Genomic DNA, 9,815 nt, shown 5'->3' on the forward strand with positions numbered 1-9,815 from the left:
TAAATCACTAAGTGGAGCTTAGGATGGAGAGAGCCAAGCCCATATGCATTGCTTCATAGGCTGACCGACTTGACAAGGGGAAAAAGTGGGTGTAAACAACCCTTCACATGCTTAATCAGAGCTATCACAGCTTTAGATCAGTTGGTTCGTTGAGGTTCATCATGCATATGAAGACCACACCTTTATAAAAACGAGAACCACATAGGAAAGCTCTTGCTGACTTTGTCTTTTATCTAAAAGCCTCTCTTCTTTTCACCTTTGGCTATTTCATTTGATTTTCCTTAAACTTGCTTTAGTTATTGATTTTTTGCACTCTTTTCCTGCCTACATCTTCACTTTGGTGATTTGGCGGGGTTTAGGAGTAACTTTCCTATTTACTGTGTCAAGATGCCTTTGTTCGAGGACAGGATAAGTGTTGGAAAGGCTAAGTGGTCCCTAAATTTCAATGGTAAATTATGCAGTCAAAAGCATTAGGCAGACTTAGTCGGAGGCCCTCCAAAAATGCCTAATTGGCAAATAGTCCCTGAATTTCAGTTGTAGACTATGGAGTAAAAAACACTGGGCAGGCTTGGGTGGTCGCCCTCCAAAAATGCCTAAGCAGGTGCACAGGCAGGTCAAAAACAACATATGAAATGAAAATAGACGGAACAAGAGGGAGGAGAAAGAAAAAGAAGAAAATCGGAAAAGGGCAGGGGGAAAAAGCAGAAAAAAGAAGGAAAAAGGTAAAAGATAGGAGGAAAAAAATCAACACATTCTTTTTTACTTAGGCTCCTAGGTAGCACACCTAGTTGAAAGGTGGACATCTAGAACCCATAGGTGCCCTTTTGACTACTAGGTGCTGCTGTTGCTCAGCTGCCAGAGTTGTTTGAGTGGTTCCAATGACTGGAACCACGTTTGGAAGATTAATGGAGGAACATTGGAATCTATGGTTCTATGAAAGCATCTCCTGACTAGTCTTTAATCGGGTTGTGTTCATGGAGGACAAACACCTCCATTATCTACCGAGAATCATAATGAAGGATCTAGCAGTAATGGGGTTATGATTGAGGGGGGAAATTGGCAAGCTTGATTATGTGACATGATTTTAGTCACTTTGTTGCATAGAATGGGAGAACAACTACAAAGAGAAAACACTTGTGTTTGCCAAGTGGATTTAAGCATGGAAGAGTTTTGGAGTAGCAGCACCTACACTCCACGAGAGGCAAGGTGTCTTGTTCTTATGACTCTCCCACAGCCTCTTTTCTTCAGTTATAGAAGATTTGATAGGGTATGACTTGTTTCCTATTGCTCTGGTCTTTTGCTGGGGTACATGGTGGCTCTTCAACTTGCAGTCTTGAGCCATATCTGTGAAGGTTTAACTGCATTGGCAAGCTCAACTAGGCTAGAAGCTGAATTTTTGTTTCCCCATTCATTTCCTGCAAATATGGGCATCGAAAAGGTTTCCTGAATTGGCTTTGATGATGCATTCAAGTTTGAAGGTGTCCCATTTACAAACGGCTGAACAAGATTGTGAAGAAATTCATGATGAATATGGTCGCAGCTCAATCAGGCTGGCACGAAGCTGAATTTTTGTTTCCCCATTCATTCCTGCAAATATGGGCATGGAAAAGGTTTCCTTAATTGGCTTTGATGATGCATTCAAGTGTGAAGGTGTTCCCATTTGCATTTTGCAAATGGCTCAACAAGATCGTAAAGAAATTCATGATGAATAAGGTCATGAATTAGCTTTGCTCTAAGTCCCTTTAGGTGGAGCTGTATGACAATCTTGGGGGAGAATCACCACGGCTTTCAGAAAAGGATTATCGTGGGAGTACAACTATGATGGTATTGAGGGATGTGGCTTCGGCATCACATTCATGCCAATAAGGTAGTAGGAGCAGGGAGAATCTCACTTTCCACATTGTGTTTCTCGTCAAATTAATCAAGCATTCATAACGTTGACAACAGTAGAAATTGACAGTGCCAAATTGGAGATGCAGAGGCAGCATTCTCATGCTGATTCCTTTGGTCCCATCTACGAGTGTCTCCATGACATGTTCTTGTGCACCGTGGCAGGTGCGGATGTAAGCCTGCACGAGTTGAGCAACTTGATAAGGGCTTGTTAAAACTCAGCTCAAACACGAGTTCAAGCCAGTCATTTTGTTAAAACGAGTCGAGCTGAAACACATGCTTTGACTTGTTTTTTTAGTCGAGCTGAGTTCGAGTTCACTGAAACTCCTTTAGCTGGATTTGACTCGAACCACAAGCTTTTCTATTCTTTCTCATGCGCTTTGCTTATCTATTTCACAATGTCTTTTCTCTCTTCACTTCATCCCGATTGCCTTCAGCAGCACTGGCACCTGCTGCATCGTCGACAAGCAAGGGATGTAGATGGCATCACCAACATGTAGCAAGGTACTACTCCTCCCATCTCTGTCTCTCTCTTGCTTTGAGCGACGCTCAGGCGAGGGTGAACTCCTTGCCTCACGCCTGAGTGATTAGAGTTTCTGATTCTCTGAAACCCTTGCTCGGGTAAGGGTTTTTGACTCAACGCTCTTCCGAGGTTTTACCAGCCCGCTTGCAGCTGGGCTCCAATGTAGACGAACTTATCGAGCTTACTGAGTCGAGCTCGAGCTCGGCATTTAGCTGCTGAGTTGAGCTCGAGTCTTGTTGCCAAGATCAACTCGAGTTTGAGCCGAACTCAAGTTCATGGTTTTGTGAGTCAAGCCAAGCTCAAGCGGGTTCTACTCTGCTCATGTTCACCCCTATGTGGATGGCTGTGATTGAGGTGAAAACCATGGGAAGTTTGGAGTTCGGACTGACTGGCCTGCAGAAAATCGTGTGAACTGAGGAGAGTTCACCTTGGCATATATATATCTTAGACCTTGAGTAATAAATCATTTGACAATGCAAAGCATAAGAACCAAACATTGGGTTATGGCCAAGCTAGTATGAAAATAGGCAGGCCTTTTAGGACGATCGTTTGTCAAAACATTCTAAAAAGTGTAGATGGCGTGTTGATTTGATATTTCATAAGCCTAGTGCAAAATTAGACTGTTAGACCAGGGGAATGGATCTGTCGGAGCATATTAATATCTATGCAAATGGTTACCATATGTAAATTCAAAAGGTTAGTATAGTAAACATGACACATTTTTTGAGTATTCCAAAAGCTTTGGAACACAGGTCGGTCTATAACCGACTCAGTTGACAGTTGGCAATTAACCAAATTTTTGACAATAAGCCTAAAAATATCGCCATGGAAAGTGCCCAAATGTTCACATACGAAATTCTATTACTCATTTGAAAAATGTGGCTTAGATACACCATCCCTTCTTGAGCCAACTTTTTGTTGCTTTCCTCTCCTTCCTTTCAATTATCCTTTTTCTTTTTTCCTTTTTGTGGTGGCTGCATGAACCTTGTTGCCATAGGCATACAGTTTTTGGGCTTAACTAGAATTTGTTGAGAGCTCTTACAATCTTCAGCCTGTGGTTATGTCGTGGAGGACGTTCTTCCATTCCTCCTTTTCGCACCTGAAATCATAAGAAATATGCATATAATTTTCTAGAGTTCAACTGTTTGGATGCGACGCTGGTTGCTAGAGGTAAAAGACTAGTTGGGAAGAATATGTATCAGACAGCAGGCTTTCAGGTCATGATAGAAAGGAGAAAATCGAGGAACCCTTGTGTTATTATGCCCATGGCAATAACTGAAACTCCTTGGTGCTTATCGTTCCACCATGGTAGGAGAAACAGACTTTGATAATGAATGGAAGATGACGCACTTGGAATAGAGTTCAGCAGACGCAGAAGGTAGAGTGCCAAAATCAGCTTGTTGGTGCACTTCTTTGTGCAACAGGAGGCACGACCAAGGGGCCCAAGATCTTTGGAGTTCAGTTCTGGGTGGTTAACCTTTGCATTTGTTCAAGGGACAAAAAACTTTCCTAGTGGCCAACACTAATGGAATGATGTAACAGGTAGAGTGCCAAAATTAGGTGAAAGCTTATGTTTGAATTGGTCGAATGTTAGGTAGGTTTGAGCTTCTCTTGTGGGGAGGTTGCTAGCTAATGTGCCCGACCTACTAAGTAGATTTTGAACTTTTTTAGCTTCAATTAACATGATTCTGACCGGCCAACAAATATGTTTAGGGGTTACTCATTTGCAACCTTGTTCGCCTATGATGTTGGTTGTAATAGCCCGTTGCTGAGTAGACTCGTGACTTCATTGTGATGGATAACGGCTAATGACCTTATAAACGGGTGCCCTTCAAAATTTAACGAGACCGTTACTTATTGAATAAGTTCATCCCACACCATCGGCTAATCGATGGATTTAGAAGCTGGGCCATTTAATTAGAACCGTTCGATCTAATATGATGAACAATGAAGAGAAAAACAAAAAGAAAAAAAGTGATATTTTGGTTATTCAGTATTAGTTTATATTTTTTTTCATATATTTTTTCCAACCGCTCATCTGCATGGATGACCCTCGTTAAATAGTTTATGTGCTAAGTTTATATATATTTAAGAACTTTTTAATTATAATAGGATTGGGCCTAGCTTTGATGATCGGACCTGGCTCATGGGCAGAGAACCGAGGCTGGCCTTGGCCCGGCTTGGAATAGGGCCGGGCCGGGCCCGCCCGTGCCCACCCTATTGGCATCTGATTTAATTAGCTAATATTTGCAATCCCTATGTTCAAGTTATTAAAATAATAATTCGATCAACGACGTAGTTAACGGGGCTTGTACTGAAGAGACACACTTGTGGTAATGGTACGTGATATCTACCGGGCAGAGCGGTTGGCTATATTTCGCAGACATCTGTGGTTGGACACATGCGAGAAAATTGAGTGCTGACTTTACCCCCGAGTTAAATTCACAAAAGGCGGGGACGGGTGATAGCTGTCAGCAGCAGCAGCGGCAGCAGCAGCCCCAGTCCTTAGTCCAGAAAAGGTTAAAAGAGGCCTGGCAGGTCATGGGCACCTAACAGGCGGTGGGAGCTGCAACAGGAAGGATTAGCAAGCCCTTAGCAAGCCCACCCACAACGCTTCAGAGAGAGATGGTTTAAATTTGAGAGCTAGTTAAAGTGAAACCATTGAAACTATTGTTTCATGGCCGCATAGGTAAACCCGTGACTTAGACTTAGATCGGCAGATGATCGGATCAGCGGGTCAGTAAATTAACTCACCGACACTTGGACTGGTAATAGCTGTCAGCAGGGGCAGCCCCAGTCCATAGTCTAGAAAAAGGTTAAAAGAGGGCTGGCAGGTCATGGACACCACAGGCCGTGGGAACTGCAACAGGAGAAGGATTAGCAAGCCCACCCACCACGCCTCTGAGAGAGAGATGGTTTAAATTTGAGAGCCAGCTAAAATGAAAGCACTGTTTGAGGGTGCATTGGTAAACCCATGACTTGGATCGGCAGATGATCGGATCATCGAGTCAGTGAGTTGGCTCACCGATTCCATCGAATTTTAAAATAACCATGATGTAAATTACTGCAACTGAATCGAGCGAGTCAAGGCCGAGTTAGGCTGAGTTGGACCGAGTCAAGAGCGAATCTGGTCGAGTCAGACTGAGTTAGGGGCTAGTCGGGCCAACTTTGACTTGTGGTCAGGTTTTAGTGACCGAGTTCACTCAGGCGATTTCCGAGCTAACTGGGCGAGTTTGCCAACCATGTTTCAGGATCAAATTTTAACTAGACCACCATGGATATCAACCTTTAACCGTGTCACTCATCTCCTTTCATTTTCAAACTTTTCTAGTGGTGGTTCCCTTATTATAAGACATGGCGATCGAGGGTTCGAGCGTGTTTCCCACTTAAACGGTTGATCTCTTAAAATGGTCTGGTATTTGGAGGATTTCTTATCGTGGGGAAGAAGTAGAAAGCTTAATTTCACCTGGCTAATGGATGGGATATGAGAGTGAAAGAAGGCTAATAGCTTAATGTTCAACACGTATCTTGCATAATTTGGCTGAATAGAGCAAGTAGCATGTTTATCAAAAAGTGGAAACTTGTATGTGTTCACAAATTTTATATATGTGCATCATTTGAATCGAACAGTGCTGCAGAATGGGTCGACGACAGTTCATTTAATTAGAATTATCGTTCAAACTATTGACATCTTACCTATCCTCATCGTTTCTAATAAATGTAAAAAGGGTTATAATCTTTTCAAAACAAATAAGTATTAGTTTTGCTAAAAATGTGATTTAAGAAGTCAAGTCTGATTTAATCGATTACAGTAACAACAACCAATTTACCTACAGAAAGGAAAGTATGTGTGTGGGAATTAAGAGGATCCTCTTGATTTGTGGCATAACCCACACCCATGTGCCTCAGGCCCATGCCAAAGTGGGGGAAACATCTTTGGCAGATGGACAGTATAAGAGCAGAAACTGGGGTCTGGCTGTCTGACGCTCCATCTCTCGGCATCATTCTCTTCATCCACAGAGCCTGAACTGTTCTAAAAGGTTAAACACGGACCGTTTTCTTGTTCTCATTGGCAAATGGTAAAACATTGTCAACGCATGTAACAGATAGACTTCAAAAGGAACTTGTGAATAAAAAGAACTTCAACTCAGATGATCTTTGAAATAGCAACCGCCCCTTTTCTACCTCAGCCCTTAAAAATCAGGCGACAAATAGTCCTACCTTCGTTAATTATGCATAGACGCACCAGATCTGTGCAACGAGAGGAACAGATAAAATTACAAGGCATGCTTCCCAACCATTAGAAAAAAAAAAAGAAAAGAAAGTTGAGCTTAAGCCGGACTGCCCACCTGCCAGCCTCTTCCCAAGTGCCTTTTAGGCCCACAGAAAATGGGAAAAGAAGCGGCAGAAAGGGCAGAAAATGGGGCAACGTGTCTGAAAATTATATATCTTACATATGGTTGCCGGCGGGCAGGCAGGCTGTATGGCCCCCGCCTTCCTCAAGAAGATGTGGCCAGACATTAGGTGTCGGGCCTGTGGGTGGGTGGTGATTGCGCCCTCACATGGAATCGGATTCCACCCGCCCCCCACCAGCCCGTCTGCCTCCCTGACCCTCGCACCTCGCACCAGTCCCCAGACCCGGCGGTGGTAGCAGTCTGGTGGAGAGGTGGTGGTGGCCCATGGGTCATCCTCACCTTTTTTTCTCTCTGAGTCCCTGGCACCCCCCATGCCAAGCCCGTGCCTGAGCGCCTGCTTGCAGCCATTTGAAGGGAGCGGCCATGGCAATCCCTCACCCGCACGCGGAGCCCAAAATGGACTCGTGCGTGGTGGCTTTGAGCACCGCCATGGCTGCCCTTGACGTGAAGCTCCAGGCTGTAATTGAGGTGAGGGATAACGACGCCAAGCTGCTGCAGCCAACCGTGCCGGAGGCTGAAGGGCCTTCGGTGTTAATGGGGATGCCGTTGCTGGAAGACGAGTTGAAGACGGGGAGGGTGAAGTGGGCGCCGAGGTTCAGGCAGCCGGGCGCAGCCAAGCTCTTGCCGGAGCTTTCTACGTGGTTCCACCGCCTGGAGCCGCACTTCGGCGAGGGATGGAGGAAGGTAGGCATCTATGGGGCGCTTAAGGCGTCGTTGGGGGAGATTAAGCGGCAGAAGGACGTGCTTCTGGCACTCATCGAGCTCTGGTCGTGGGAGACCAACACGTTTGTGTTCCCATGGGGGAGATGACCGTCACTCTTGAAGATCTGGCGGTAATGGGGCTGCCCTTGTTTGGGAAGCTAGCCTGCGACCGGACATGGGACGCGTCCGATCGGCGGGCTGTGGCGGAGAACGAGCTGGAGATCCGTAGGAAGACCAAGTTCCCTTCCTCCGCCAAGGTGACCTACGCAGCCTGGATCAGGGAGTGGATGGGTGGCGAGGCAGAACCGCCAACGATGCGGGAGAACCAGGCCTTCCTCGCACTGTGGCTCTGCAGGAGCGTGCTTCCTTCTAGCAGCGGTGAGGTGGTGAGGTACGGCGTCTTTCCTATGGCCGTCGACCTGTCGTTGGGTCACCCGATCGCTCTCGCTCCTGCGCTCTTGAGCATCCTTTACGAAGGATTCGGACGGATCGCCACATCGAAGGAGCCCGGCAGGGCCAATTGCTACCTCCCCCTCCATTTCTTGCAGGTCTGGGTGTGGGAGCATTTTCCCCACTTCGCGCCAAACGACGGATTCAAGTTCGAAAAGGACGACATCCCGATGTGCCGCTGGCTGGGAAAGACGATTCAGAACGTCAGCATGGTCCAGGCTAGAGAGCGCTTCAGGTCGGATGAACCAGTTGAATGGCGACCGTACACCAAGGCGAAGGGCCAACTCCCCAAGTGGTTAATGGTAGAGGAAGACCGGTGGGTCCGGAGTCAGGCCGAGCTCTCCGCCGAGTACAAGGGCTTCCTCCGATGCATTTGTTCCGGAAAGATCGTGGGGGCCGGAATTGTTCAATCTTATCACCCGCACAGAGTAGCCCGGCAATTCGGCTATGACCAGGGAGTGCCGCAATGGCATGCCGCTGCATCCCATGGAAAGCTCGGCGACAAGGTGGTGGAGGAGGCCTTCTTAGAATACTGCAGCCTCTGCGAGGAGACCCCAAGTTTCCTCATCCCAAGCACTTGCCGAGCTGGTTCAATGACGAAGATTTGCGCCGAGTGGTGGCTTCGCCAGCTGGCCATGGTGCCGACGCGCTCTCAGCCCTTCCCGGAATCCATAATTCACAACGCCGCGTCTTCCGACGAGGAGAATGACAGCCCTTCGGAGTGCCTCTCTTTCGAGGTCAAACGGTACGCAAAGCAGAAACCACTCTTCTGCTCTCCCGTGGCGGCATTGCCACCGGCAAAGCTTCCTTCTTCTAGGAAGAAGAAGCGGTTGGAGTGCAGCTGGCAGGACGAGTCTGACGACGACGACTGCTGGGAGCAGGGGATCCAGCTGAGGATCGAGGGCGCGCAATTGATGCTTCGTGGGTTCGTGAAGTTCGTCGCCTCGGCTCACATGGATCAGCTACCGCGGATTGTCGCCAAAGGGAACGAGGTGCTGGAGTGCCTGGTTTCGACCGGGTTATCCGATCCCGGTGTCGACGCCCTCCTGAGAAGCCTGTGCCAACAGGCCGATGAAGCGGCCGAGCAGAGGACCATCCTCTCAAACTGCTCGGTGGAGGAAACTTCCTGTACAGGGGAGATGAAATCTGCCACTGGCTACCTGAGCAAGGCCGAATTCGAAGTCTTCCGGCTCCGGAAAATCGAGCCAGACCTCTTCGAAGAGGTGGAGGAGGGGGAGGCGGAGGTTCAAAAGGCAAGGGAAGTGGAGGAGGCAGCACGCCGCGTCCGGGTGCAGGCGGAGGAGGAGGTGGCACGGCGGAGGAAGCAGTTGACGGAGCATAAGGCGATGCTGGAGGAGACGGAGTGCGTGGTGAGGGAACAGACGGAGGCCTGGAGCAGGGCCGAGAAGAGGCTGGTGGACGTGAAGGGCGAGGCCAATAAGGCGTCGCAGTTGCTGGCGACCGCCGAGGCCACTTGGAGTCGCCTTTGCCGGGAGGCTCACACGCTCAAGTATGCCAATTTGCACTCCACCTTGTAAATTAGGAAGGCGGTGGCGCCACGCTGCCGTCGTTTTTGTAAAGGGCTGAAACTTTCTCCTAGAGTGCTGGTTCTTTTGTGTTTAATTTGTCGTTACTGTCTGCAATGTTTCTATGTTTTGCATCTGATTTCATCGATTATGATGACCAGCATACCCTGTCGTTGCTGCTACATCAATTTCATCCCTTTCCCTAGCAGCTCACAAAAACAAATTGATTATTGTAACTTCTGTGAGCTCTTCAACCAAATCGTGAAACAGGGGCTACTTTCTAATAACTTGATACCAATGTTACTCGTA

The 9,815-nt window shown here is 47.4% G+C and overlaps 1 pseudogene; it reads left to right on the plus strand.

Annotated features, from left to right (window-relative positions):
- Positions 1-6,504: 6,504 nt before the first annotated feature.
- On the plus strand, positions 6,505-9,815 carry LOC116263284 (uncharacterized; annotated as a pseudogene).

Source organism: Nymphaea colorata, chromosome 10, assembly GCF_008831285.2.
Source record: "Nymphaea colorata isolate Beijing-Zhang1983 chromosome 10, ASM883128v2, whole genome shotgun sequence".
Lineage (NCBI taxonomy): Eukaryota > Viridiplantae > Streptophyta > Magnoliopsida > Nymphaeales > Nymphaeaceae > Nymphaea > Nymphaea colorata.